General features: G+C 38.1%; 1 long non-coding RNA gene and 38 other non-coding genes across 39 annotated transcripts; 25 read left to right on the forward strand and 14 right to left on the reverse strand.

Moving 5' to 3' along the window:
- Positions 1 to 73: 73 nt before the first annotated feature.
- Positions 74 to 145, forward strand: Trnaq-uug (transfer RNA glutamine (anticodon UUG)). Its single transcript has one exon. It is a non-coding gene; the product is annotated as a tRNA-Gln (tRNA).
- Positions 146 to 378: 233 nt separating this feature from the next.
- Positions 379 to 495, forward strand: Trnal-caa (transfer RNA leucine (anticodon CAA)). Its single transcript has 2 exons — positions 379 to 416; positions 450 to 495. It is a non-coding gene; the product is annotated as a tRNA-Leu (tRNA).
- Positions 496 to 1,365: 870 nt separating this feature from the next.
- Trnat-agu (transfer RNA threonine (anticodon AGU)) lies at positions 1,366 to 1,439 on the reverse strand. The gene has a single exon. It is a non-coding gene; the product is annotated as a tRNA-Thr (tRNA).
- A 750-nt stretch (positions 1,440 to 2,189) lies between these two features.
- Trnat-agu (transfer RNA threonine (anticodon AGU)) lies at positions 2,190 to 2,263 on the reverse strand. Its single transcript has one exon. It is a non-coding gene; the product is annotated as a tRNA-Thr (tRNA).
- Positions 2,264 to 3,006: 743 nt separating this feature from the next.
- On the forward strand, positions 3,007 to 3,078 carry Trnap-ggg (transfer RNA proline (anticodon GGG)). The gene has a single exon. It is a non-coding gene; the product is annotated as a tRNA-Pro (tRNA).
- Positions 3,079 to 3,625: 547 nt separating this feature from the next.
- On the reverse strand, positions 3,626 to 3,699 carry Trnat-agu (transfer RNA threonine (anticodon AGU)). The gene has a single exon. It is a non-coding gene; the product is annotated as a tRNA-Thr (tRNA).
- Positions 3,700 to 3,809: 110 nt separating this feature from the next.
- On the forward strand, positions 3,810 to 3,881 carry Trnaq-uug (transfer RNA glutamine (anticodon UUG)). Its single transcript has one exon. It is a non-coding gene; the product is annotated as a tRNA-Gln (tRNA).
- Positions 3,882 to 4,448: 567 nt separating this feature from the next.
- Trnat-agu (transfer RNA threonine (anticodon AGU)) lies at positions 4,449 to 4,522 on the reverse strand. Its single transcript has one exon. It is a non-coding gene; the product is annotated as a tRNA-Thr (tRNA).
- Positions 4,523 to 5,889: 1,367 nt separating this feature from the next.
- Trnat-agu (transfer RNA threonine (anticodon AGU)) lies at positions 5,890 to 5,963 on the reverse strand. The gene has a single exon. It is a non-coding gene; the product is annotated as a tRNA-Thr (tRNA).
- Positions 5,964 to 6,073: 110 nt separating this feature from the next.
- Trnaq-uug (transfer RNA glutamine (anticodon UUG)) lies at positions 6,074 to 6,145 on the forward strand. Its single transcript has one exon. It is a non-coding gene; the product is annotated as a tRNA-Gln (tRNA).
- A 530-nt stretch (positions 6,146 to 6,675) lies between these two features.
- Trnat-agu (transfer RNA threonine (anticodon AGU)) lies at positions 6,676 to 6,749 on the reverse strand. Its single transcript has one exon. It is a non-coding gene; the product is annotated as a tRNA-Thr (tRNA).
- A 110-nt stretch (positions 6,750 to 6,859) lies between these two features.
- Trnaq-uug (transfer RNA glutamine (anticodon UUG)) lies at positions 6,860 to 6,931 on the forward strand. Its single transcript has one exon. It is a non-coding gene; the product is annotated as a tRNA-Gln (tRNA).
- A 567-nt stretch (positions 6,932 to 7,498) lies between these two features.
- Trnat-agu (transfer RNA threonine (anticodon AGU)) lies at positions 7,499 to 7,572 on the reverse strand. Its single transcript has one exon. It is a non-coding gene; the product is annotated as a tRNA-Thr (tRNA).
- Positions 7,573 to 7,966: 394 nt separating this feature from the next.
- On the forward strand, positions 7,967 to 8,083 carry Trnal-caa (transfer RNA leucine (anticodon CAA)). The gene is made up of 2 exons: positions 7,967 to 8,004; positions 8,038 to 8,083. It is a non-coding gene; the product is annotated as a tRNA-Leu (tRNA).
- A 231-nt stretch (positions 8,084 to 8,314) lies between these two features.
- Positions 8,315 to 8,386, forward strand: Trnaq-cug (transfer RNA glutamine (anticodon CUG)). Its single transcript has one exon. It is a non-coding gene; the product is annotated as a tRNA-Gln (tRNA).
- A 2,301-nt stretch (positions 8,387 to 10,687) lies between these two features.
- Positions 10,688 to 13,109, reverse strand: LOC144425793 (uncharacterized). Its single transcript, XR_013477659.1, has 3 exons — positions 12,645 to 13,109; positions 11,684 to 11,851; positions 10,688 to 11,287 (listed from the first exon to the last, which is right to left on the reverse strand). It is a non-coding gene; the product is annotated as an uncharacterized LOC144425793 (long non-coding RNA).
- A 950-nt stretch (positions 13,110 to 14,059) lies between these two features.
- Trnat-agu (transfer RNA threonine (anticodon AGU)) lies at positions 14,060 to 14,133 on the reverse strand. The gene has a single exon. It is a non-coding gene; the product is annotated as a tRNA-Thr (tRNA).
- Positions 14,134 to 14,243: 110 nt separating this feature from the next.
- Positions 14,244 to 14,315, forward strand: Trnaq-uug (transfer RNA glutamine (anticodon UUG)). The gene has a single exon. It is a non-coding gene; the product is annotated as a tRNA-Gln (tRNA).
- Positions 14,316 to 15,351: 1,036 nt separating this feature from the next.
- Positions 15,352 to 15,468, forward strand: Trnal-caa (transfer RNA leucine (anticodon CAA)). The gene is made up of 2 exons: positions 15,352 to 15,389; positions 15,423 to 15,468. It is a non-coding gene; the product is annotated as a tRNA-Leu (tRNA).
- A 231-nt stretch (positions 15,469 to 15,699) lies between these two features.
- Trnaq-cug (transfer RNA glutamine (anticodon CUG)) lies at positions 15,700 to 15,771 on the forward strand. The gene has a single exon. It is a non-coding gene; the product is annotated as a tRNA-Gln (tRNA).
- A 1,034-nt stretch (positions 15,772 to 16,805) lies between these two features.
- Trnal-caa (transfer RNA leucine (anticodon CAA)) lies at positions 16,806 to 16,922 on the forward strand. Its single transcript has 2 exons — positions 16,806 to 16,843; positions 16,877 to 16,922. It is a non-coding gene; the product is annotated as a tRNA-Leu (tRNA).
- Positions 16,923 to 17,153: 231 nt separating this feature from the next.
- Positions 17,154 to 17,225, forward strand: Trnaq-cug (transfer RNA glutamine (anticodon CUG)). Its single transcript has one exon. It is a non-coding gene; the product is annotated as a tRNA-Gln (tRNA).
- Positions 17,226 to 17,927: 702 nt separating this feature from the next.
- On the forward strand, positions 17,928 to 18,002 carry Trnaq-uug (transfer RNA glutamine (anticodon UUG)). Its single transcript has one exon. It is a non-coding gene; the product is annotated as a tRNA-Gln (tRNA).
- A 568-nt stretch (positions 18,003 to 18,570) lies between these two features.
- On the reverse strand, positions 18,571 to 18,644 carry Trnat-agu (transfer RNA threonine (anticodon AGU)). Its single transcript has one exon. It is a non-coding gene; the product is annotated as a tRNA-Thr (tRNA).
- Positions 18,645 to 19,386: 742 nt separating this feature from the next.
- Positions 19,387 to 19,458, forward strand: Trnaq-cug (transfer RNA glutamine (anticodon CUG)). The gene has a single exon. It is a non-coding gene; the product is annotated as a tRNA-Gln (tRNA).
- Positions 19,459 to 19,806: 348 nt separating this feature from the next.
- On the forward strand, positions 19,807 to 19,923 carry Trnal-caa (transfer RNA leucine (anticodon CAA)). Its single transcript has 2 exons — positions 19,807 to 19,844; positions 19,878 to 19,923. It is a non-coding gene; the product is annotated as a tRNA-Leu (tRNA).
- Positions 19,924 to 20,154: 231 nt separating this feature from the next.
- Trnaq-cug (transfer RNA glutamine (anticodon CUG)) lies at positions 20,155 to 20,226 on the forward strand. Its single transcript has one exon. It is a non-coding gene; the product is annotated as a tRNA-Gln (tRNA).
- A 567-nt stretch (positions 20,227 to 20,793) lies between these two features.
- Positions 20,794 to 20,867, reverse strand: Trnat-agu (transfer RNA threonine (anticodon AGU)). Its single transcript has one exon. It is a non-coding gene; the product is annotated as a tRNA-Thr (tRNA).
- A 110-nt stretch (positions 20,868 to 20,977) lies between these two features.
- Trnaq-uug (transfer RNA glutamine (anticodon UUG)) lies at positions 20,978 to 21,049 on the forward strand. Its single transcript has one exon. It is a non-coding gene; the product is annotated as a tRNA-Gln (tRNA).
- A 567-nt stretch (positions 21,050 to 21,616) lies between these two features.
- Trnat-agu (transfer RNA threonine (anticodon AGU)) lies at positions 21,617 to 21,690 on the reverse strand. The gene has a single exon. It is a non-coding gene; the product is annotated as a tRNA-Thr (tRNA).
- An 89-nt stretch (positions 21,691 to 21,779) lies between these two features.
- Positions 21,780 to 21,851, forward strand: Trnaq-uug (transfer RNA glutamine (anticodon UUG)). The gene has a single exon. It is a non-coding gene; the product is annotated as a tRNA-Gln (tRNA).
- A 580-nt stretch (positions 21,852 to 22,431) lies between these two features.
- On the forward strand, positions 22,432 to 22,503 carry Trnaq-cug (transfer RNA glutamine (anticodon CUG)). Its single transcript has one exon. It is a non-coding gene; the product is annotated as a tRNA-Gln (tRNA).
- A 566-nt stretch (positions 22,504 to 23,069) lies between these two features.
- Trnat-agu (transfer RNA threonine (anticodon AGU)) lies at positions 23,070 to 23,143 on the reverse strand. The gene has a single exon. It is a non-coding gene; the product is annotated as a tRNA-Thr (tRNA).
- Positions 23,144 to 23,537: 394 nt separating this feature from the next.
- Positions 23,538 to 23,654, forward strand: Trnal-caa (transfer RNA leucine (anticodon CAA)). Its single transcript has 2 exons — positions 23,538 to 23,575; positions 23,609 to 23,654. It is a non-coding gene; the product is annotated as a tRNA-Leu (tRNA).
- Positions 23,655 to 23,885: 231 nt separating this feature from the next.
- Trnap-cgg (transfer RNA proline (anticodon CGG)) lies at positions 23,886 to 23,957 on the forward strand. Its single transcript has one exon. It is a non-coding gene; the product is annotated as a tRNA-Pro (tRNA).
- A 568-nt stretch (positions 23,958 to 24,525) lies between these two features.
- Trnat-agu (transfer RNA threonine (anticodon AGU)) lies at positions 24,526 to 24,599 on the reverse strand. The gene has a single exon. It is a non-coding gene; the product is annotated as a tRNA-Thr (tRNA).
- Positions 24,600 to 24,688: 89 nt separating this feature from the next.
- Trnaq-uug (transfer RNA glutamine (anticodon UUG)) lies at positions 24,689 to 24,760 on the forward strand. Its single transcript has one exon. It is a non-coding gene; the product is annotated as a tRNA-Gln (tRNA).
- A 233-nt stretch (positions 24,761 to 24,993) lies between these two features.
- On the forward strand, positions 24,994 to 25,110 carry Trnal-caa (transfer RNA leucine (anticodon CAA)). The gene is made up of 2 exons: positions 24,994 to 25,031; positions 25,065 to 25,110. It is a non-coding gene; the product is annotated as a tRNA-Leu (tRNA).
- A 1,054-nt stretch (positions 25,111 to 26,164) lies between these two features.
- On the forward strand, positions 26,165 to 26,236 carry Trnaq-uug (transfer RNA glutamine (anticodon UUG)). Its single transcript has one exon. It is a non-coding gene; the product is annotated as a tRNA-Gln (tRNA).
- Positions 26,237 to 26,620: the final 384 nt, after the last annotated feature.

Genomic DNA, 26,620 nt, shown 5'->3' on the forward strand with positions numbered 1-26,620 from the left:
TGTTCGAAAGTTGTTAATTTCGACTTGATTATGTTTATTATTATTTTAATAATCACAAACCGCATATATCGGCGGCCCCATGGTGTAATGGTTAGCACTCTGGACTTTGAATCCAGCGATCCGAGTTCAAATCTCGGTGGGACCTGTGCGGTATGAATTCCTCGGCTGTTTTTGAATATTGTGATTCGATGACAAAACTTTTTATATGAACTCATAATCATACCTCCCTGGTTCTGTCACACAGTAATACTGCAAACAGGAGTTGGTATTAAGTGCTTACAGTCATATGCTTTTAAAACAAATAGTATCTCGCGTGAGTCGTTTTTGTAAGACTGAAATATGATTTAATAGAGCACCAATACCACCCTACAAGCAGTTGTCAGGATGGCCGAGTGGTCTAAGGCGCCAGACTCAAGAGTCACCTCTTTCCTTAAGCTGGATTGTGAGAATTCTGGTCTCTGAATGGAGGCGTGGGTTCGAATCCCACTTCTGACAACGTCCTTTTATCAGTACCATAAAACACTTAACAAACACATAGGAGTTGTCAAATAATTTAAATCAGATCCTTTTAATTAAAATTGGGACTCTAGTAAACATTGTAGTATACAGATTGTAGGGCTTAACATTCTGGATTAATTGAAAGTTTAAGTGATCCGATTTCAATTATCCGGTACACCTGACGACGTTATGTACAATAAAGCAGAACATAAAACAACTTGCGTTATTGGCCCCATGGTGTAATGGTTAGCACCCTGGACTCTGAATCCAGCGATCCGAGTTCAAATATCGGTGGGACATTTGTTATATGGTTTTAAGAGAGTCAGTCGTTTGTATACTTTGAGTGTACTCCGAATGCAGAACTGCTCTTTCAACTTTGAATTGTTCATATTCAAACCTCAAGAAAGTGCATATATTGCAGATTAGTGAAAGAAATAAGAAACTAGTTAAATTCGCTCTGTTCTTCGAATCCGTATTCGTCTCAAGGCCGCACAGTAGCATAACACATTTGGCCCGCAAATGGATTCGTGACTTTGAAATCAAGTTTATGACTCACGCCTTTTCTGTTCACTCCATAAGAACGTGTTGAAACCCATATTCCTGATTTAGGAAAAATAGAATCACGAATAATTCTAATTACTAAATACATGTTAACCATCGTTTGTAGTTGGGCGTCTGTCGATTTATGTTGAACATCACGGTGTAATTTTTTCCAATCATGCCTCCGAAAGCACTGATCACGTATACACTTTAACGATTTTGATTCTTTGTATGTCGGTCGCGAAAAAGCTGAACTTTAATTATTGAATTCATAGAATGTAGAAGAAAAGATTTAAGTCAAAATGGTCTGCGGGATCCCCATGACTAAGGCACCACTGTGATTCGAACCCAGGATCTCCTGTTTACTAGACAGGCGCTTTAACCAACTAAGCCATGGCGCCAGTCGCCAACGCAATCTCCATCGCCATCGCCTAATTTTGATCGAAAGTTGTTAATTTCGACTTGATTATGTTTATTATTATTTTAATTATCACAAATCGCATATATCGGCGGCCCCATGGTGTAATGGTTAGCACTCTGGACTTTGAATCCAGCGATCCGTGTTCAAATCTCGGTGGGACCTTTGTTATATGGTTTTAAGAGAGTCAGTCGTTTGTATACTTTGAGTGTACTCCGAATGCAGAACTGCTCTTTCAACTTTGAATTGTTCATATTCAAACCTCAAGGAATTGCATATATTGCAGATTAGTGAAAGAAATAAGAAACTAGTTAAATTCGCTCTGTTCTTCGAATCTGTATTCGTCTCAAGGCCGCCCAGTAGCATAACACATTTGGCCCTCAAATGGATTCGTGACTTTGAAATCAAGTTTATGACTCACGCCTTTTCTGTTCACTCCATAAGAACGAGTTGAAACCCATATTCCTGATTTAAGAGAAATAGAATCTCGAATAATTCTAATTACTAAATACCTGTTAACCATCGTTTGTAGTTGGGCGTCCGTCGATTTTATTTTGAACATCACGGTGTAATTTTTTCCAATCTTGCCTCCGAAAGCACTGATCACTTATACACTTTAACGATTTCGATTCTTTGTATGTCGGACGCGAAAAAGCTGAACTTTAACTATTGAATTCATAGAATGTAGAAGAAAAGATTTGAGTCAAAATGGTCTGCGGGATCCCTATGACTAAGGCACCACTGGGATTCGAACCCAGGATATCCTGTTTACTAGACAGGCGCTTTAACCAACTAAGCCACGGCGCCAATCGCAAAGCAATTTTGATCGAAAGTTGTTAATTTCGACTTGATTATGTTTAATATTATTTTAATTATCACAAATCGCATATATCGGCGGCACCATGGTGTAATGGTTAGCACTCTGGACTTTGAATCCAGCGATCCGAGTTCAAATCGCGGTGGGACCTGTACGGTATGAATTCCTCAGCTATTTTTGAATATTGTGATTTGATGACAAAACTTTTATATAAACTCATATTCATACCTCCCTGGTTCTGTCACACAGTAATACCGCAAACAGGAGTTCATATTAAGTGCTTACAGTCATATGTTTTTGAAACAAATAGTATCTCGCGTGAGTCGTTTTTGTAAGACTGAAATATGATTTAATAGAGCACCAATAACATCCTACCAGCAGTCGTCAGGATGACCGAGTGGTTTAAGGCGCCAGACTCAAGAGTCACCTCTTTCCTTAAGCTGGATTGTGAGAATTCTGGTCTCCGAATGGAGGCATGGGTTCGAATTCCACTTCTTACAACGTCCTTTAAACATTACCATAAAACACTTGACAAACACATAGGAGTTGTCAAAAAAACTTAAATCAGATACTTTTTCATTAAAATTGGGACTCTAGTAAACATTGTAGTATACAGATTGTAGGGCTTACCAGTCTGAATAAATTGAAAGTTTAAGTGATCCGATTTCAAATGTCCGGTACACCTGACGACGTTATGAACAATAAAGCAGAACATAAAACAACTTGTATTATTGGCCCCATGGTGTAATGGTTAGCACTCTGGACTGGGAATCTAGCGATCCGAGTTCAAATCTCGGTGGGACCTTTGTTATATGGTTTTAAGAGAGTCAGTCGTTTGTATATTTGAGTGTACTCCGAATGCAGAACTGCTCTTTCAACTTTGAATTCTTCATATTCCAACCTCAAGAAAGTGCATATATTGCAGATTAGTGAAAGAAATAAGAAACTAGTTAAATTCGCTCTGTTCTTCGAATCCGTATTCGTCTCAAGGCCGCCCAGTAGCATAACACATTTGGCCTCAAATGGATTCGTGACTTTGAAATCAAGTTTATGACTCACGCTTTTTCTGTTCACTCCATAGGAACGAGTTGAAACCCATATTCCTGACTTAGGAGAAATAGAATCTCGAATAATTCTAATTACTAAATACCTGTTAACCATCGTTTGTAGTTGGTCGTCCGTCGATTTTATGTTGAACATCAAGGTGTAATTTTTTCCAATCTTGCCTCCGAAAGCACTGATCACGATTTCGATTCTTTGAATGTCGGTCGCGAAAAAGCTGAACTTATTGAATTCATAGAATGTAGAAGAAAAGATTTAAGTCAAAATGGTCTGCGGGATCCCTATGACTAAGGCACCACTGGGATTTGAACCCAGGATCTCCTGTTTACTAGACAGGCGCTTTAACCAACTAAGCCATGGCGCCAGTCGCCAACGCCATCTCCATCGCCATCGCCTAATTTTGATCGAAAGTTGTTAATTTCGACTTGATTATGTTTATTATTATTTTAATTATCACAAATCGCATATATCGGCGGCCCCATGGTGTAATGGTTAGCACTCTGGACTTTGAATCCAGCGATCCGAGTTCAAATCTCGGTGGGACCTTTGTTAGATGATTTTTAGAGAGTCAGTCGTTTGTATACTTTGAGTGTACTCCGAATGCAGAACTGCTCTTTCAACTTTGAATTGTTCATATTCAAACCTCAAGAAATTGCATATATTGAAGATTAGTGAAAGAAATAAGAAACTAGTTAAATTCGCTCTGTTCTTCGAATCCGTATTCGTCTCAAGGCCGCCCAGTAGCATAACACATTTGGCCCTCAAATGGATTCGTGACTTTGAAATCAAGTTTATGACCCACGCCTTTTCTGTTCACTCCATAAGAACGAGTTGAAACCCATATTCCTGACTTAGGAGAAATAGATCTCGAATAATTCTAATTACTAAATACCTGTTTATCGTCGTTTGTAGTTGGGCGTCCGTCGATTTCATGTTGAACATCACGGTGTAATTTTTTCCAATCTTGCCTCCGAAAGCACTGATCACGTATACACTTTAACGATTTCGATTCTTTGTATGTCGTTCGCGAAAAAGCTGAACTTTAATTATTGAATTCATAGAATGTAGAAGAAAAGATTTAAGTCAAAATGGTCTGCGGGATCCCTATGACTAAGGCACCACTGGAATTCGAACCCAGGATCTCCTGTTTACTAGACAGGCGCTTTAACCAACTAAGCCACGGCGCCAATCGCAAAGGAATTTTGATCGAAAGTTGTTAATTTCGACTTGATTATGTTTAATATTATTTTAATTATCACAAATCGCATATATCGGCGGCCCCATGGTGTAATGGTTAGCACTCTGGACTTTGAATCCAGCGATCCGAGTTCAAATATCGGTGGGACCTGTACGGTATGAATTCGTCAGCTATTTTTGAATATTGTGATTTGATGACAAAACTTTTTATATAAACTCATAATCATACCTCCCTGGTTCTGTCACACAGTAATACCGCAAACAGGAGTTGGTATTAAGTGCTTACAGTCATATGTTTTTAAAACAAATAGTATCTCGCGTGAGTCGTTTTTGTAAGACTGAAATATGATATAATAGAGCACCAATAACACCCTACAAGCAGTTGTCAGGATGGCCGATTGGTCTAAGGCGCCAGACTCGAGAGTCACCTCTTTCCGTAAGCTGGATCGTGAGAATTCTGGTCTCCGAATGGAGACGTGGGTTCGAAACCCACTTCTTACAACGTCCTTTTATCACTACCATAAAACACTTAACAAACACATAGGAGTTGTCAAATAACTTAAATCAGATCCTTTTAATTAAAATTGGGACTCTAGTAAACATTGTAGTATACAGATTGTAGGGCTTAACAGTCTGGATTAATTGAAAGTTTAAGTGATCCGATTTCAAATGTCCGGTACACCTGACGACGTTATGAACAATAAAGCAGAACATAAAACAACTTGTATTATTGGGCCCATGGTGAAATGGTTAGCACTCTGGATTCTGAATCCAGCAATCCGAGTTCAAATCTCGGTGGAACCTTTGTTATATGGTTTTAATAGAGTCAGTCGTTTGTATACTTTGAGTGTACTCCGAATGCAGAACTGCTCTTTCAACTTTGAATTGTTCATATTCAAACCTCAAGAAAGTGCATATATTGCAGATTAGTGAAAGAAATAAGAAACTAGTTAAATTCGCTCTGTTCTTCGAATCCGTATTCGTCTCAAGGCCGCCCAGTAGCATAACACATTTGGCCTCAAATGGATTCGTGACTTTGAAATCAAGTTTATGACTCACGCTTTTTCTGTTCACTCCATAGGAACGAGTTGAAACCCATATTCCTGATTTAGGAGAAATAGAATCTCGAATAATTCTAATTACTAAATACCTGTTAACCATCGTTTGTAGTTGGTCGTCCGTCGATTTTATGTTGAACATCAAGGTGTAATTTTTTCCAATCTTGCCTCCGAAAGCACTGATCACGATTTCGATTCTTTGAATGTCGGTCGCGAAAAAGCTGAACTTTAATTATTGAATTCATAGAATGTAGAAGAAAAGATTTAAGTCAAAATGGTCTGCGGGATCCCTATGACTAAGGCACCACTGGGATTTGAACCCAGGATCTCCTGTTTACTAGACAGGCGCTTTAACCAACTAAGCCATGGCGCCAGTCGCCAACGCCATCTCCATCGCCATCGCCTAATTTTGATCGAAAGTTGTTAATTTCGACTTGATTATGTTTATTATTATTTTAATTATCACAAATCGCATATATCGGCGGCCCCATGGTGTAATGGTTAGCACTCTGGACTTTGAATCCAGCGATCCGAGTTCAAATCTCGGTGGGACCTTTGTTAGATGATTTTTAGAGAGTCAGTCGTTTGTATACTTTGAGTGTACTCCGAATGCAGAACTGCTCTTTCAACTTTGAATTGTTCATATTCAAACCTGAAGAAATTGCATATATTGCAGATTAGTGAAAGAAATAAGAAACTAGTTAAATTCGCTCTCAAGGCCGCCCAGTAGCATAACACATTTTGCCCTCAAATGGATTCGTGACTTTGAAATCAAGTTTATGACTCACGCCTTTTCTGTTCACTCCATAAGAACGAGTTGAAACCCATATTCCTGACTTAGGAGAAATAGATCTCGAATAATTCTAATTACTAAATACCTGTTTATCGTCGTTTGTAGTTGGGCGTCCGTCGATTTCATGTTGAACATCAAGGTGTAATTTTTTCCAATCTTGCCTCCGAAAGCACTGATCACGATTTCGATTCTTTGAATGTCGGTCGCGAAAAAGCTGAACTTTAATTATTGAATTCATAGAATGTAGAAGAAAAGATTTAAGTCAAAATGGTCTGCGGGATCCCTATAACTAAGGCACCACTGGGATTTGAACCCAGGATCTCCTGTTTACTAGACAGGCGCTTTAACCAACTAAGCCATGGCGCCAGTCGCCAACGCCATCTCCATCGCCATCGCCTAATTTTGATCGAAAGTTGTTAATTTCGACTTGATTATGTTTATTATTATTTTAATTATCACAAATCGCATATATCGGCGGCCCCATGGTGTAATGGTTAGCACTCTGGACTTTGAATCCAGCGATCCGAGTTCAAATCTCGGTGGGACCTTTGTTAGATGATTTTTAGAGAGTCAGTCGTTTGTATACTTTGAGTGTACTCCGAATGCAGAACTGCTCTTTCAACTTTGAATTGTTCATATTCAAACCTCAAGAAATTGCATATATTGCAGATTAGTGAAAGAAATAAGAAACTAGTTAAATTCGCTCTGTTCTTCGAATCCGTATTCGTCTCAAGGCCGCCCAGTAGCATAACACATTTTGCCCTCAAATGGATTCGTGACTTTGAAATCAAGTTTATGACTCACGCCTTTTCTGTTCACTCCATAAGAACGAGTTGAAACCCATATTCCTGACTTAGGAGAAATAGATCTCGAATAATTCTAATTACTAAATACCTGTTTATCGTCGTTTGTAGTTGGGCGTCCGTCGATTTTATGTTGAACATCACGGTGTAATTTTTTCCAATCTTGCCTCCGAAAGCACTGATCACGTATACACTTTAACGATTTCGATTCTTTGTATGTCGGTCGCGAAAAAGCTGAACTTTAACTATTGAATTCATATAATGTAGAAGAAAAGATTTAAGTCAAAATGGTCTGCGGGATCGCTATGACTAAGGCACCACTGGGATTCGAACCCAGGATCTCCTGTTTACTAGACAGGCGCTTTAACCAACTAAGCCATGGCGCCAATCGCCAACGAATTTTGATCGAAAGTTGTTAATTTCGACTTGATTATGTTTATTATTATTTTAATTATCACAAATCGCATATATCGGTGGCCCCATGATGTAATGTTTAGCACTCTGGACTTTGAATCCAGCGATCCGAGTTCAAATCCCGGTGGGACCTGTGCGGTATAAATTCCTCAGCTATTTTTGAATATTGTGATTTGATGACAAAACTTTTTATATAAACTCATAATAATACCTCCCTGGTTCTGCCACACAGTAATACCGCAAACAGGAGTTGGTATTAAGTGCTTACAGTCATATGCTTTTAAAACAAATAGTATCTCGCGTGAGTCGTTTTTGTAAGACTGAAATATGATTTAATAGAGCACCAATAACACCCTACAAGCAGTTGTCAGGATGGCCGAGTGGTCTAAGGCGCCAGACTCAAGAGTCACCTCTTTCCTTAAGCTGGATTGTGAGAATTCTGGTCTCCAAATGGAGGCGTGGGTTCGAATCCCACTTCTGACAACGTCCTTTTATCACTACCATAAAACACTTAACAAACACATAGGAGTTGTCAAATAACTTAAATCAGATCCTTTTAATTAAAATTGGGACTCTAGTAAACATTGTAGTATACAGATTGTAGGGCTTAACATTCTCGATTAATTGAAATTTTTAGAGATCCGACTTCAAATGTCCGGTACACCTGACGGCGTTATGAACAATAAAGCAGAACATAAAACAACTTGCATTATTGGCCCCATGGTGTCATGGTTAGCACCCTGGACTCTGAATCCAGCGATCCGAGTTCAAATCTCGGTGGGACCATTATTGCTGTTTTGATTAAGATATAGTACTGTAGCGTTAAATTAATATCATAGGCTACATTTTGATACTGGACACTTGATTACTGGATTATGAATGATTGAAACTCTTCAGCATTTGGGGTGGAATCTGTCAACTGAAAGCTCAACATCATTTTCGAGTTGTGGATTCAAGAACAACTGAGATGTCGTCTACTACAAAATCATGCGATGTTCCTCCAAACCCCCCAAAGCGTAAAAGTCCCACCGACTGTCAAGTTGCCAGTTCTTCAACAATGGCTGACATAACCGATCAAAACATCTCCAACCTAGTCTCTGTACTCGAGAGCACTATTCTTAAGACCCTGCGTCTGGAAATACCAGCATTAATTGAACAACATATCGAAAAATTAGCTATGGATATTTCATCAACAACACCTACTTGTAAATGCATCCAGGAATCTCTATCATCTCTGGATGAGTCAATGAGGCAAGTTAAGACCCAGTTATCCTCGATCAGTGTTATCAAAGAAGAAGTTGGGGAGATAAAATCAAGCCAAGTCTTTATTGCAAAAAAATTCGATGAATTGAGTGCCAATTACAATGAACTCAATACCATTACAGCCAAAAACAACAAAAGAATTCGCCAACTGGAAAGAATTGTAGAAGATCTCGAAGAGGAGGTTGATATTCTTACAGAACGACAAAACGACCAAGAGCGAAGGTCAAGACTCAATAACTTAGAGTTCCATAATATACCATACACAGAAAAAGAAGATTGTGAAAATAAAATCATGAAAATAGCAGCTCGACTCAATATATCGCTACAACCTTTAGACATCTCAAATTGCCAATGAATGTCGAAAGCTAACACTAAAAAACCTTCACCAATTATTGTCCAATTTGTAAATAGGAAAACCAGGTATCAAATATTGAAAAACCGTCGCCATCTTAAATCAGCAAACTTTCATGAAGATTTTCCACAATTCTCAAGATCCACCACAATTTTCGTTGTCGAAAACCTCAGCGACTACAACAAGGACCTATTCTTCAAGGCGAAAGATCTGAAAAATAAGTGCGGATACAAATATCTATGGACGCACAATGGAAAGGTACTAATAAGAAAGAACACATTGACTGCTACCATCCATATTGAGAGTGATGCTGACCTTTCACTAATCAAGTAGGTCACTTAAACATAATTTGTACACTTTACAATGTATTCTTGGAAAAATTTATGTTTTCCTAAATATGGCTACTTGTCTTATATCACATTGCAATTATCTTTTGTCATCTTAAATGGCCAATTCTAGTAACTCTCAATTAGTTTTTTCCAGTGATGTCACAATGTGCAGTAATATAGAAGTTCATAATTTAAAGTCTATCCAATCTTTATCTGACTTAATAATTTTCCATGTAAATATTCGATCCCTACAAAAAAATATTGATGACTTGATAACTCTTTTAAACAATTTTCCATCTCCTCCCCATATAGTAGCAATAAGCGAGTCAAAATTATCAAGTGACAATGTTTCTAATATTAATATGGATGGGTATAGTTTCATACACATGGCTTCTACCACCAAAGCCGGTGGTGCTGGTGCTTTTATCCGTGACGACCTTACCTATAATGAAATTTCAATTTATAATCTTAATTACCCGAACTTTGAGAATGTAAGGTTCGAAATCACTTTGGCCAGTACTGACAATAAATTAATCGTTGGTGTGATATATAGACACCCTCGAAATGATGTTCCTCATTTTACTGACATGTTGGAAACTTCTCTCGCTAAATTGGCAAACAAACAATTTTTGATAATTGGAGATTTTAACATCAACTTACTTTTAACACCTAGTAACGCTCATATTGCAAATTATGCCAATATGCTCATTTCACACAATGCCACATCCCTAATCACTGACCCAACTAGAGTTAGCCGTACATCAGCAACTCTCATTGATCATGTATATACAAATATCAGAAACCTAAAAATAGATTCCCACATAGTTCTGTCAGACATCACAGACCATTTTCCGATCATGTGCTGTCTGAGAGGCATCAAACCATCATATACATACAATCGCAGAATGTCAAGGGACATGTCAACATTCTCAATCGATTGCTTTCGTAGTGATGCAGAGGTAATTTTTGCTAATCAATTTGCTGGAATTAATTTAAATATCCAAAATTTTAATAGTGTTTTTGACGACTTTATAAAGTCATTTGTTCACCTAATTGATTGCCATGCCCCACTTCGACCACTTTCTCGGTGTCAGAAAAGGTTACAATCAAAACCATGGTTAACCAAAGGGCTAAACTCTTGTATTCGACACAAAAATAAAATGTTTAAAACTCACTTCTTGAAAGGTAACAGTTCCCAGAGCTCTTACTTTAAACAATATAGAAATATTTTGTCAAGAACCATAGATAAAGCTAAACAAATCTATTATCAAAATCTTATTGCTACAACCAAAGGTAATCCCAGGTCAACATGGCAAATAGTTGGCCAAATCACAAATGCAAAAAAGAAATTGAAGCATAAAATTGATGAAATTAATACTGAAAACGGTTGTATAACTAGAGATGAACTTTTAATCGCAACAGAATTTAACAAATACTTCTCAACAATTGGGTCCAGCCTGGCTGATAAGTTTTCCAATGATACAGCTAACTTCGAACCTTTTCTTCGCAATCGTGTGAGCCAATCCCTCTTTTTGAGCTCATCCACCGCGAATGAAATTTTAATCGAAATACAAAATCTTAACGACAGGAAGGCTGTAGTACCAGACAACATCCCAGCGCGCTTCATCAAATTAGTTGCGGATATAATTGCCCCTTGTCTCTCAAGATTCTTCAATTCCTCGCTGTTACTTGGAATCTTTCCTTCATCTCTCAAAACCGCCCGGGTTATTCCTCTTTTCAAATCTGGAAATAAAAAATCAATTTCAAATTATAGACCAATATCAATCCTCTCAGCAATTGATAAAATGTTTGAGCGTTTGTTACATAAAAGACTCGCAAATTTTTTAACTAAATATGATGTAATAAATAAATATCAATTCGGTTTTCAGAGCAATTATTCTACATCACATGCCATTTTAGATACAGTATCATATATCTATGATAAATTGGAAAGAAAGGAGTATGTCAGTGCAACTTTTCTAGATCTAAAGAAAGCTTTCGATACTGTGAATCATGACATCCTGATTTCTAAGTTGAGGCATTATGGTATACGGGGAATTGCAAGCAAACTCATTTCTAGTTATTTGAATAATAGATCTCAATATGTTCAAGTGGGATCATACTGTTCTTCTCCCTTACCGGTGACGCACAGAGTTCCTCAAGGTAGCTGTTTGGGCCCTCTCCTTTTTCTCGTATATATTAACGACATAACTTATTGCTCTTCATTATTTTCCAAATTGTTCGCTGACGATACTAATCTCCTTGACAGCGACGAATCTTGTGCAGTTCTTCAGTTGAGAGTAAATACTGAAATTGCAAAAGTGTCAAGTTGGATGAAAGCCAATAAATTAACACTAAACATTGAAAAATCAAAATCTATGTTAATATCTCCATACCAATGCAAATCGAAAAATGTTTTGGAAATCCAAATTGATAATAAAAAATTGGAAAATGTCCATTCCTTTAAATATCTTGGTATATACATTGATAGTAAAATGAAGTGGGATATTCACTTGTCCAACCTGGCCGTTAAATTATCCAAGTCTGTTGGAATGCTATACAAGCTTAGAAGATACACATCGCTTACCACCTTACGCATGATTTACTATTCCTTATTTCAAAGCCATATCCAGTATGGCATAATTTCTTGGGGTTCAGCTGATAAAACCTTATTACACCGCATTGAAATTATTCAGAACCGAGCAATTCGTGCAATTTCTGCTGCCAGTTATATTTCACGACTTATTCCTATTTATCATAGTCTTAAAATTATTAAATTAGCAGATATTTATGACATTGAGGTATTGAAAATAATGCACCAACATCACTGCAAAAAACTCCCTTCTGCTTTCACCAACTATTTTTTAAAACAGAGCAACGTTCACTCTTATGAAACGCGTTCCTCTGTCGGGTGCTCATATTATGTAAATCGCTTCAGCACCAAACGAACTCAAAACTCGATCAAATTCGTTGGTGTTAAATTGTGGAATAACCTCCCTAATAACATTCGATCCAGTAGTTATAATTCTTACAAACATGCACTGAAAAGCCTATATCTTGATGCCTATAGGCCTAGTTGTCATTGATCTGAAAACATTACCTTCTGTTGTTTTCTATATCCATCCATCTTTTTGAAACTTGCCATTTTCTTCTGTCTGCATATTGTGTCCTGGTATTTCCTTACTATTTTCAGCCCAGTGCATTCGACACGAAGTATGCAGATCTCATAATTCATTCTGCACTAATCTGTAGAGCCAATAATTTACTAGCAATCGCTTTGACAGAAAATAGCCACAAATTCAACCCTAGCAGCAAACTCCCGTTGCTGGGTACGCCATCTTGGTGTAGACTGAACGCTGAGTCATAACGCTATTTCGCTGTGCTCCGTACGCAACGAGGCATAACCATTTTATAGATGTCGCTGTTGCGTCCGTCATGACATTCCGTGGTGTATTTTCGATTTGTTGATGTTTTTTATCTGTCTTGTGTTTTATTTAAAAGTAATCTTTTTTTATTCCAAAGTCATTGTGGCATTCCGTGGTTTATTTCGCATGTTTTGCCGCTCTTTTTCTAGTATGATTATAGCCTATTTCATGTTTGGCATCCCGTAGTTACTCAGGTTTTTTTTTGTTGTTTTTCACTTTTCGAATGATTGTGTCCAATTAAGCCAATGTGTAATATTGAGTTCTATTTATTTTTTTGTCTTTTGTATGATCGTGTTAATTTATTAAGTTAATGTGTAATATTGAGTGTCCCGTTTCTTATATTTGCTGCTTAATTTCAGCTACAAGGTGTCGCTGACTAGATGACTCTATGAGTCTTTTCGCGACTCCGCGTCAACTGCAACAAGCCGATATCCATTTGACATTTTGTTACATTATATTATATATTCATTTTTCATATCGCGCATTGTTTTTTGCATGACGAAAATAAATATCTGAATCTGAATCTGAATATGGTTTTAAGAGAGTCAGTCGTTTGTATACATTGAGTGTACTCCGAATGCAGAACTGCTCTTTCAACTTTGAATCGTTCATATTCAAACCTCAAGAAAGTGCATATATTGCAGATTAGTGAAAGAAATAAGAAACTAGTTAAATTCGCTCTGTTCTTCGAATCCGTATTCGTCTCATGGCCGCCCAGTAGCATAACACATTTGGCCCTCAAAGGGATTCGTGACTGTGAAATCAAGTTTATGACCCACGCCTTTTCTGTTCACTCCATAAGAACGAGTTGAAACCCATATTCCTGACTTAGGAGAAATAGATCTCGAATAATTCTAATTACTAAATACCTGTTAATCGTCGTTTGTTGTTGGGCGTCCGTCGATTTCATGTTGAACATCACGGTGTAATTTTTTCCAATCTTGCCACCGAAAGCACTGATCACGTATACACTTTAACGATTTCGATTCTTTGTATGTCGTTCGCGAAAAAGCTGAACTTTAATTATTGAATTCATAGAATGTAGAAGAAAAGATTTAAGTCAAAATGGTCTGCGAGATCCCTATGACTAAGGCACCACTGGGATTCAAACCCAGGATCTCCTGTTTACTAGACAGGCGCTTTAACCAACTAAGCCATGGCGCCAGTCGCCAACGCCATCTCCATCGCCATCGCCTAATTTTGATCGAAAGTTGTTAATTTCGACTTGATTATGTTTATTATTATTTTAATTATCACAAATCGCATATATCGGCGGCCCCATGGTGTAATGGTTAGCACTCTGGACTTTGAATCCAGCGATCCGAGTTCAAATCTCGGTGGGACCTTTGTTAGATGGTTTTTAGAGACTCAGTCGTTTGTATACTTTGAGTGTACTCCGAATGCAGAACTGCTCTTTCAACTTTGAATTGTTCATATTCAAACCTCAAGAAATTGCATATATTGCAGATTAGTGAAAGAAATCAGAAACTAGTTAAATTCGCTCTGTTCTTCAAATCCGTATTCGTCTCAAGGCCGCCCAGTAGCATAACACATTTGGCCCTCAAATGGATTCGTGACTTTGAAATCAAGTTTATGACTCACGCCTTTTCTGTTCACTCCATAAGAACGAGTTGAAACCCATATTCCTGATTTAAGAGAAATAGAATCTCGAATAATTCTAATTACTAAATAGCTGTTAATCATCGTTTGTAGTTGGGCGTCCGTCGATTTTATGTTGAACATCACGGTGTAATTTTTTCCAATCTTGCCTCCGAAAGCACTGATCACGTATACACTTTAACGATTTCGATTCTTTGTATGTCGGTCGCGAAAAAGCTGAACTTTAACTATTGAATTCATAGAATGTAGAAGAAACGATTTCTGTCAAAATGGTCTGCGGGATCCCTATGACTAAGGCACCACTGGGATTCAAACCCAGGATCTCCTGTTTACTAGACAGGCGCTTTAACCAACTAAGTTATGGCGCCAATCGCCAACGAATTTTGATCGAAAGTTGTTAATTTCGACTTGATTATGTTTATTATTATTTTAATTATCACAAATCGCATATATCGGTGGCCCCATGATGTAATGGTTAGCACTCTGGACTTTGAATCCAGCGATCCGAGTTCAAATCTCGGTGGGACCTGTCCGGTATAAATTCCTCAGCTATTTTTGAATATTGTGATTTGATGACAAAACTTTTTATATAAACTCATAATCATACCTCCCTGATTCTGTCACACAGTAATACTGCAAACAGGAGTTGGTATTAAGTACTTACAGTCATATGCTTTTAAAACAAATAGTATCTCGCATGAGTCGTTTTTGTAAGTCTGAAATATGATTTAATAGAGCACCAATAACATCCTACCAGCAGACGTCAGGATGGCCGAGTGGTCTATGGCGCCAGACTCAAGAGTCACCTCTTTCCTTAAGCTGGATTGTGAGAATTCTGGTCTCCGAATGGAGGCGTGGGTTCGAATCCCACTTCTGACAACGTCCTTTTATCACTACCATAAAACACTTAACAAACACATAGGAGTTGTCAAATAACTTAAATCAGATCCTTTTAATTAAAATTGGGACTCTAGTAAACATTGTAGTATACAGATTGTAGGGCTTACCAGTCTGAATTAATTGAAAGTTTAAGTGATCCGATTTCAAATGTCCGGTGCACCTGATGACGTTATGAACAATAAAGCAGAACATAAAACAACTTGTATCATTGGCCCCATGGTGTAATGGTTAGCACTCTGGACTCTGAATCCAGCGAACCGAGTTCAAATCTCGGTGGGACCTTTGTTAGATGGTTTTTAAAGAGTCAGTCGTTTGTATACTTTGAGTGTACTCCGAATGCAGAACTGCTCTTTCAACTTTGAATTGTTCATATTCAAACCTCAAGAAATTGCATATATTGCAGATTAGTGAAAGAAATAAGAAACTAGTTAAATTCGCTCTGTTCTTCGAATCCGTATTCGTCTCAAGGCCACCCCTTAGAATAACACATTTGGCCTTAAATGGATTCGTGACTTTGAAATCAAGTATATGACTCACGCCTTTTCTGTTCACTCCATAAGAACGAGTCGAAACCCATATTCCTGATTTAGGAGAAATAGATCTCGAATAATTCTAATTACTAAATACCTGTTAATCGTCGTTTGTAGTTGGGCGTCTGTCGATTTTATGTTGAACATCACCGTGTAATTTTTTCAAATCTTGCCTCCGAAAGCACTAATCACGTATACACTTTAACGATTTCGATTCTTTGTATGTCGGTCGCGAAAAAGCTGAACTTTAATTATTGAATTCATAGAATGTAGAAGAAAAGATTTAAGTCAAAATGGTCTGCGGGATCCCTATGACTAGGGCACCACTGGGATTTGAAACCAGGATCTCCTGTTTACTAGACAGGCGCTTTAACCAACTAAGCCACGGCGCCAATCGCCAACGAATTTTGATCGAAAGTTGTTAATTTCGACTTGATTATGTTTAATATTATTTTAATTATCACAAATCGCATATATCGGCGGCCCCATGGTTTAATGGTTAGCACTCTGGACTTTGAATCCATCGATCCGAGTTCAAATCTCGGTGGGACCTGTATGGTATGAATTCCTCAGCTGTTTTTGAATATTGTGATTTGAAGACAAAACTTTTTATATAAACTCATAATCATTCCTCCCTGGTTCTGTCACACAGTAATACCGCAAACAGAAGTTGGTATTAAGTGCTTACAGTCATATGTTTTTAAAACAAATAGTATCTCGCGTGAGTCGATTTTGTAAGACTGAAATATGATTTAATTTACCACCAATAACACCCTACAAGCAGTGGTCAGGATGGCCGAGTGGTCTAAGGCGCCAGACTCAAGAGTCACCTCTTTCCTTAAGCTGGATTGTGAGAATTCTGGTCCCCGAATGGAGGCGTGGGTTCGAATCCCACTTCTGACAACTTCCTTTTATCACTACCATAAAACACATAACGAACACATAGGAGTTGTCAAATAACTTAAATCAGATCCTTTTAATTAAAATTGGGACTCTAGTAAACATTGTAGTATACAGATTGTAGGGCTTAACATTCTGGATTAATTGAAAGTTTAAGTGATCCGACTTCAAATGTCCGGTACACCTGACGACGTTATGAACAATAAAGCAGAACATAAAACAACTTGCATTATTGGCCCCATGGTGTAATGGTTAGCACCCTGGACTCTGAATCCAGCGATCCGAGTTCAAATCTCGGTGGGACCTTTGTTATATGGTTTTAAGAGAGTCAGTCGTTTGTATACTTTGAGTGTACTCCGAATGCAGAACTGCTCTTTCAACTTTGAATTGTTCATATTCAAACCTCAAGAAAGTGCATATATTGCAGATTAGTGAAAGAAATAAGAAACTAGTTAAATTCGCACTGTTCTTCGAATCCGTATTCGTCTCAAGGCCGCCCAGTAGCATAACACATTTTGCCCTCAAATGGATTCGTGACTTTGAAATCAAGTTTATGACCCACGCCTTTTCTGTTCACTCCATAAGAACGAGTTAATTACTAAATACCTGTTAATCGTCGTTTGTAGTTGGGCGTCCGTCGATTTCATGTTGAACATCACGGTGTAATTTTTTCCAATCTTGCCTTCGAAAGCACTGATCACGTATACACTTTAACGATTTCGATTCTTTGTATGTCGTTCGCGAAAAAGCTGAACTTTAATTATTGAATTCATAGAATGTAGAAGAAAAGATTTAAGTCAAAATGGTCTGCGGGATCCCTATGACTAAGGCACCACTAGGATTTAAACCCAGGATCTCCTGTTTACTAGACAGGCGCTTTAACCAACTAAGCCATGGCGCCAGTCGCCAACGCCATCTCCATCCCCATCGCCTAATTTTGATCGAAAGTTGGTAATTTCGACTTGATTATGTTTATTATTATTTTAATTATCACAAATCGCATATATCGGCGACCCCATGGTGTAATGGTTAGCACTCTGGACTTTGAATCCAGCGATCCGAGTTCAAATCTCGGTGGCACCTTTGTTAGATGATTTTTAGAGAGTCAGTCGTTTGTATACTTTGAGTGTACTCCGAATGCAGAACTGCTTTTTCAACTTTGAATTGTTCATATTCAAACCTCAAGAAATTGCTTATATTGCAGATTAGTGAAAGAAATAAGAAACTAGTTAAATTCGCTCTGTTCTTCGAATCCGTATTCGTCTCAAGGCCGCCCAGTAGCATAACACATTTGGCCCTCAAATGGATTCGTGACTTTGAAATCAAGTTTATGACTCACACCTTTTCTGTTCACTCCATAAGAACGATTTGAAACCCATATTCCTGATTTAAGAGAAATAGAATTTCGAATAAATCTAATTACTAAATACCTGTTAACCATCGTTTGTAGTTGGGCGTCCGTCGATTTTATGTTGAACATCACGGTGTAATTTTTTCCAATCTTGCCTCCGAAAGCACTGATCACGTATACACTTTAACGATTTCGATTCTTTGTATGTCGGTCGCGAAAAAGCTGAACTTTAACTATTGAATTCATAGAATGTAGAAGAAAAGATTTAAGTCAAAATGGTCTGCGGGATCCCTATGACTAAGGCACCACTGGGATTCGAACCCAGGATCTCCTGTTTACTAGACAGGCGCTTTAACCAACTAAGCCACGGCGCCAACCGCCAACGAATCTTGATCGAAAGTTGTTAATTTCGACTTGATTATGTTTATTATTATTTTAATTATCACAAATCGCATATATCGGTGGCCCCATGATGTAATGGTTAGCACTCTGGACTTTGAATCCAGCGATCCGAGTTCAAATCTCGGTGGGACCTGTCCGGTATAAATTCCTCAGCTATTTTTGAATATTGTGATTTGATGACAAAACTTTTTATATAAACTCATAATCATACCTCCCTAATTCTGTCACACAGTAATACTGCAAACAGGAGTTGGTATTAAGTACTTACAGTCATATGCTTTTAAAACAAATAGTATCTCGCATGAGTCGTTTTTGTAAGCCTGAAATATGATTTAATAGAGCACCAATAACATCCTACCAGCAGACGTCAGGATGGCCGAGTAGTCTAAGGCGACAGGCTCAAGAGTCACCTCTTTCCTTAAGCTGGATTGTGAGAATTCTGGTCTCCGAATGGAGGCGTGGGTTCGAATTCCACTTCTGACAACGTCCTTTTATCATTACCATAAAACATTTGACAAACACATGGAGTTGTCAAAAAACTTAAATCAGATGCTTTTTCATTAAAATTGGGTCTCTAGTAAACATTGTAGTATACAGAATGTAGGGCTTACCACTCCTAATTAATTAAAAGTTTAAGTGATCCGATTTCAAATGTCCAGTGCACCTGATGACGTTATGAACAATAAAGCAGAACATAAAACAACTTGTATCATTGGCCCCATGGTGTAATGGTTAGCACTCTGGACTCTGAATCCAGCGATCCGAGTTCAAATCTCGGTGGGACCTTTGTTAGATGGTTTTTAAAGAGTCAGTCGTTTGTATACTTTGAGTGTACTCCGAATGCAGAACTGCTCTTTCAACTTTGAATCCTGCGATCCGAGTTCAAATCTCGGTGGGACCTGTATGGTATGAATTCCTCAGTTATTTTTGAATATTGTGATTTGAAGACAAAACTTTTTATATAAACTCATAATCATTCCTCCCTGGTTCTGTCACACAGTAATACCGCAAACAGAAGTTGGTATTAAGTGCTTACAGTCATATGTTTTTAAATCAAAAAGTATCTCGCGTGAGTCGTTTTTGTAAGACTGAAATATGATTTAATAAAGCACCAATAACACCCTACAAGCAGTTGTCAGGATGGCCGAGTGGTCTAAGGCGCCAGACTCAAGAGTCACCTCTTTCCTTAAGCTGGATTATGAGAATTCTGGTCTCCGAATGGAGGCGTGGGTTCGAATCCCACTTCTGACAACGTTCTTTTATCACTACCATAAAACACTTAACAAACACATAGGAGTTGTCAAATAACTTAAATCAGATCCTTTTAATTAAAATTGGGACTCTAGTAAACATTGTAGTATACAGATTGTAGGGCTTAACATTCTGAATTAATTGAAAGTTTAAGTGATCCGACTTCAAATGTCCGGTACACCTGACGACGTTATGAACAATAAAGCAGAACATAAAACAACTTGCATTATTGGCCCCATGGTGTAATGGTTAGCACCCTGGACTCTGAATCCAGCGATCCGAGTTCAAATCTCGGTGGGACCTTTGTTATATGGTTTTAAGAGAGTCAGTCGTTTGTATACTTTGAGTGTACTCCGAATGCAGAACTGCTCTTTCAACTTTGAATTGTTCATATTCAAACCTCAAGAAAGTGCATATATTGCAGATTAGTGAAAGAAATAAGAAACTAGTTAAATTCGCTCTGTTCTTCGAATCCGTATTCGTCTCAAGGCCGCTCAGTAGCATAACACATTTTGCCCTCAAATGGATTCGTGACTTTGAAATCAAGTTTATGACCCACGCCTTTTCTGTTCACTCCATAAGAACGAGTTGAAACCCATATTCCTGACTTAGGAGAAATAGATCTCGAATAATTCTAATTACTAAATACCTGTTAATCGTCGTTTGTAGTTGGGCGTCCGTCGATTTCATGTTGAACATCACGGTGCAATTTTTTCCAATCTTGCCTCCGAAAGCACTGATCACGTATACACTTTAACGATTTCGATTCTTTGTATGTCGTTCGCGAAAAAGCTGAACTTTAATTATTGAATTCATAGAATGTAGAAGAAAAGATTTAAGTCAAAATGGTCTGCGGGATCCCTATGACTAAGGCACCACTGGGATTTGAACCCAGGATCTCCTGTTTACTAGACAGGCGCTTTAACCAACTAAGCCATGGCGCCAGTCGCCAACGCCATCTCCATCGCCATCGCCTAATTTTGATCGAAAGTTGGTAATTTCGACTTGATTATGTTTATTAATATTTTAATTATCACAAATCGCATATGTCGGCGGCCCCATGGTGTAATGGTTAGCACTCTGGACTTTGAATCCAGCGATCCGAGTTCAAATCTCGGTGGGACCTTTGTTAGATGGTTTTTAGAGAGTCAGTCGTTTGTATACTTTGAGTGTACTCCGAATGCAGAACTGCTTTTTCAACTTTGAATTGTTCATATTCAAACCTCAAGAACTTGCTTATATTGCAGATTAGTGAAAGAAATAAGAAACTAGTTAAATTCGCTCTGTTCTTCGAATCCGTATTCGTTTCAAGGCCGCCCAGTAGCATAACACATTTGGCCCTCAAATGGATTCGTGACTTTGAAATCAAGTTTATGACTCACGCCTTTTCTGTTCACTCCATAAGAACGAGTTGAAACCCATATTCCTGATTTATGAGAAATAGATCTCGAATAATTCTAATTACTAAATACCTGTTAACCATCGTTTGTAGTTGGGCGTCCGTCGATTTTATGTTGAACATCACGGTGTAATTTTTTCCAATCTTGCCTCCGAAAGCACTGATCACGTATACACTTTAACGATTTCGATTCTTTGTATGTCGGTCGCAAAAGAGCTGAACTTTAACTATTGAATTCATAGAATGTAGAAGAAAAGATTTAAGTCAAAATGGTCTGCGGGATCCCTATGACTAAGGCACCACTGGGATTTGAACCCAGGATCTCCTGTTTACTAGACAGGCGCTTTAACCAACTAAGCCATGGCGCCAATCGCCAACGAATCTTGATCGAAAGTTGTTAATTTCGACTTGATTATGTTTATTATTATTTTAATTATCACAAATCGCATATATCGGTGGCCCCATGATGTAATGGTTAGCACTCTGGACTTTGAATCCAGCGATCCGAGTTCAAATCTCGGTGGGACCTGTCTGGTATAAATTCCTCAGCTATTTTTGAATATTGTGATTTGATGACAAAACTTTTTATATAAACTCATAATCATACCTCCCTAATTCTGTCAAACAGTAATACTGCAAACAGGAGTTGGTATTAAGTTCTTACAGTCATATGCTTTTAAAACAAATAGTATCTCGCATGAGTCGTTTTTGTAAGCCTGAAATATGATTTAATAGAGCACCAATAACATCCTACCAGCAGAAGTCAGGATGGCCGAGTAGTCTAAGGCGACAGGCTCAAGAGTCACCTCTTTCCTTAAGCTGGATTGTGAGAATTCTGGTCTCCGAATGGAGGCGAGGGTTCGAATTCCACTTCTGACAACGTCCTTTTATCATTACCATAAAACATTTGACAAACACATGGAGTTGTCAAAAACTTAAATCAGATACTTTTTCATTAAAATTGGGTCTCTAGTAAACATTGTAGTATACAGAATGTAGGACTTACCAGTCTAAATTTTTTAAAAGTTTAAGTGATCCGATTTCAAATGTCCGGTGCACCTTATGACGTTATGAACAATAAAGCAGAACATAAAACAACTTGTATCATTGGCCTCATGGTGTAATGGTTAGCACTCTGGACTCTGAATCCAGCGATCCGAGTTCAAATCTCGGTGGGACCTTTGTTAGATGGTTTTTAAAGAGTCAGTCGTTTGTATACTTTGAGTGTACTCCGAATGCAGAACTGCTCTTTCAACTTTGAATTGTTCATATTCAAACCTCAAGAAATTGCATATATTGCAGAATAGTGAAAGAAATAAGAAACTAGTTAAATTCGCTCTGTTCTTCGAATCCGTATTCGTCTCAAGGCCGCACAGTAGCATAACACATTTGGCCTTAAATGGATTCGTGACTTTGAAATCAAGTATATGACTCACGCCTTTTCTGTTCACTCCATAAGAACGAGTCGAAACCCATATTCCTGATTTAGGAGAAATAGACCTCGAATAATTCTAATCACTAAATACCTGTTAATCGTCGTTTGTAGTTGGGCGTCTGTCGATTTTATGTTAAACATCACCGTGTAATTTTTTCAAATCTTGCCTCCGAAAGCACTGATCACGTATACACTTTAACAATTTCGATTCTTTGTATGTCGGTCGCGAAAAAGCTGAACTTTAATTATTGAATTCATAGAATGTAAAAGAAAAGATTTAAGTCAAAATGGTCTGCGGGATCCCTATGACTACGGCACCACTGGGATTCGAACCCAGGATCTCCTGTTTACTAGACAGGCGCTTTAACCAACTGAGCCACGGCGCCAATCGCCAACGAATTTTGATCGAAAGTTGTTAATTTCGACTTGATTATGTTTAATATTATTTTAATTATCACAAATCGCATATATCGGCGGCCCCATGGTGTAATGGTTAGCAATCTGGACTTTGAATCCATCGATCCGAGTTCAAATCTCGGTGGGACCTGTATGGTTTGAATTCCTCAGCTATTTTTAAATATTGTGATTTGATGACAAAACTTTTTATATAAACTCATAATCATTCCTCCCTGGTTCTGTCACACAATAATACCGCAAACAGAAGTTGGTATTAAGTGCTTACAGTCATATGTTTTTAAAACAAATAGTATCTCGCGTGAGTCGTTTTTGTAAGACTGAAATATGATTTAATGGAGCACCAATAACACCCTACAAGCAGTTGTCAGGATGGCCGAGTGGTCTAAGGCGCCAGACTCAAGAGTCCCCTCTTTCCTTGAGCTGGATTGTGAGAATTCTGGTCTCCGAATGGAGGCGTGGGTTCAAATCCCACTTCTGACAACGTCCTTTTATCACTAGCATAAAACACTTAACAAACACATAGGAGTTGTCAAATAACTTAAATCAGATCCTTTTAATTAAAATTGGGACTCTAGTAAACATTGTAGTATACAGATTGTAGGTCTTAACAGTCTGGATTAATTGAAAGTTTAAGTGATCCGATTTCAAATGTCCGGTACACCTGACGACGTTATGAACAATAAAGCAGAACATAAAACAACTTGTATTATTGGCCCCATGGTGTAATGGTTAGCACTCTGAACTCGGAATCCAGCGATCCGAGTTCAAATCTCGGTGGGACCTTTGTTATATGGTTTTAAGAGAGTCAGTCGTTTGTATACTTTGAGTGTACTCCGAATGCAGAACTGCTCTTTCAACTTTGAATTGTTCATATTCAAACCTCAAGAAAGTGCATATATTGCAGATTAGTGAAAGAAATAAGAAACTAGTTAAATTCGCTCTGTTCTTCGAATCCGTATTCGTCTCAAGGCCGTCCAGTAGCATAACACATTTGGCCCTCAAATGGATTCGTGACTTTGAAATCAAGTTTATGACTCACGCCTTTTCTGTTCACTCCATAAGAATGAGTTGAAACCCATATTCCTGATTTAGGAGAAATAGAATCTCGAATAATTCTAATTACTAAATACCTGTTAACCATCGTTTGTAGTTGGGCTTCCGTCGATTTTATGTTGAACATCACGGTGTAATTTTTTCCAATCTTGCCTCCGAAAGCACTGATCACGTATACACTTTAACGATTTCGATTCTTTGTATGTCGGTCGCGAAAAAGCTGAACTTTAATTATTGAATTCATAGAATGTAGAAGAAAAGATTTAAGTCAAAATGGTCTGCGGGATCCCTATGACTAAGGCACCACTGGGATTCGAACCCAGGATCTCCTGTTTACTAGACAGGTGCTTTAACCAACTAAGCCATGATGCCAATCGCCAACGAATTTTGATCGAAAGTTGGTAATTTCGACCTGATTATGTTTATTATTATTTTAATTATCACAAATCGCATATATCGGCGGCCCCATGGTGTAATGGTTAGCACTCTGGACTTTGAATCCAGCGATCCGAGTTCAAATCTCTGTGGGACCTGTGCGGTATGAATTCCTCAGCTATTTTTGAATATTGTGATTTGATGACAAAACATTTTATATAAACTCATAATCATACCTCCCTGGTTCTGTCACACAGTAATACCGCAAACAGGAGTTGGTATTAAGTGCTTACAGTCATATGCTTTTAAAACAAATAGTATCTCACGTGAGTCGTTTTTGTAAGACTGAAATATGATTTAATAGAGCACCAATAACACCCCACAAGCAGTTGTCAGGATGGCCGAGTGGTCTAAGGCGCCAGACTCAAGAGTCACCTCTTTCCTTAAGCTGGATCGTGAGAATTCTGGTCTCCGAATGGAGACGTGGGTTCGAATCCCACTTCTTACAACGTCCTTTTATCCCTACCATAAAACACTTAACAAACACATAGGAGTTGTCAAATAACTTAAATCAGATCCTTTTAATTAAAATTGGGACTCTAGTAAACATTGTAGTATACAGATTGTAGGGCTTAACAGTCTGGATTAATTGAAAGTTTAAGTGATCCGATTTCAAATGTCCGGTACACCTGACGACGTTATGAACAATAAAGCAGAACATAAAACAACTTGTATTATTGGCCCCATGGTGAAATGGTTAGCACTCTGGATTCTGAATCCAGCGATCCAAGTTCAAATCTCGGTGGAACCTTTGTTATATGGTTTTAAGAGAGTAAGTCGTTTGTATACTTTGAGTGTACTCCGAATGCAGAACTGCTCTTTCAACTTTGAATTGTTCATATTCAAACCTCAAGAAAGTGCATATATTGCAGATTAGTGGAAAAAATAAGAAACTAGTTAAATTCGCTCTGTTCTTCGAATTCGTATTCATCTCAAGGCCGCCCAGTAGCATAACACATTTGGCCCTCAAATGGATTCGTGACTTTGAAATCAAGTTTATGACTCACGCCTTTTCTGTTCACTCCATAAGAACGAGTTGAAACCCATATTCCTGATTTAGGAGAAATAGATCTCGAATAATTCTAATTACTAAATACCTGTTAATCGTCGTTTGTAGTTGGGCGTCCGTCGATTTCATGTTGAACATCACGGTGTAATTTTTTCCAATCTTGCCTCCGAAAGCACTGATCACGTATACACTTTAACGATTTCGATTCTTTGTATGTCGTTCGCGAAAAAGCTGAACTTTAATTATTGAATTCATAGAATGTAGAAGAAAAGATTTAAGTCAAAGTGGTCTGCGCGATCCCTATGACTAAGGCACCACTGGGATTCAATCCCAGGATCTCCTGTTTACTAGACAGGCGCTTTAATCAACTAAGCCATGGCGCCAGTCGCCAACGCCATCTCCATCGCCATTGCCTAATTTTGATCGAAAGTTGTTAATTTCGACTTGATTAAGTTTATTATTATTTTAATTATCACAAATCGCATATATCGGCGGCCCCATGGTGTAATGGTTAGCACTCTGGACTTTGAATCCAGCGATCCGAGTTCAAATCTCGGTGGGACCTTTGTTAGATGGTTTTTAGAGAGTCAGTCGTTTGTATACTTTGAGTGTACTCCGAATGCAGAACTGCTCTTTCAACTTTGAATTGTTTATATTCAAACCTCAAGAAATTGCATATATTGCAGATTAGTGAAAGAAATAAGAAACTAGTTAAATTCGCTCTGTTCTTCGAATCCGTATTCGTCTCAAGGCCGCCCAGTAGCATAACACATTTGGCCCTCAAATGGATTCGTGACTTTGAAATCAAGTTTATGACTCACGCCTTTTCTGTTCACTCCATAAGAACGAGTTGAAACCCATATTCCTGATTTAAGAGAAATAGAATCTCGAATAATTCGAATTACTAAATACCTGTTAACCATCGTTTGTAGTTGGGCGTCCGTCGATT

This window comes from Styela clava, chromosome 8 (assembly GCF_964204865.1).
Source record: "Styela clava chromosome 8, kaStyClav1.hap1.2, whole genome shotgun sequence".
NCBI classification, from domain to species: Eukaryota; Metazoa; Chordata; class Ascidiacea; order Stolidobranchia; family Styelidae; genus Styela; species Styela clava.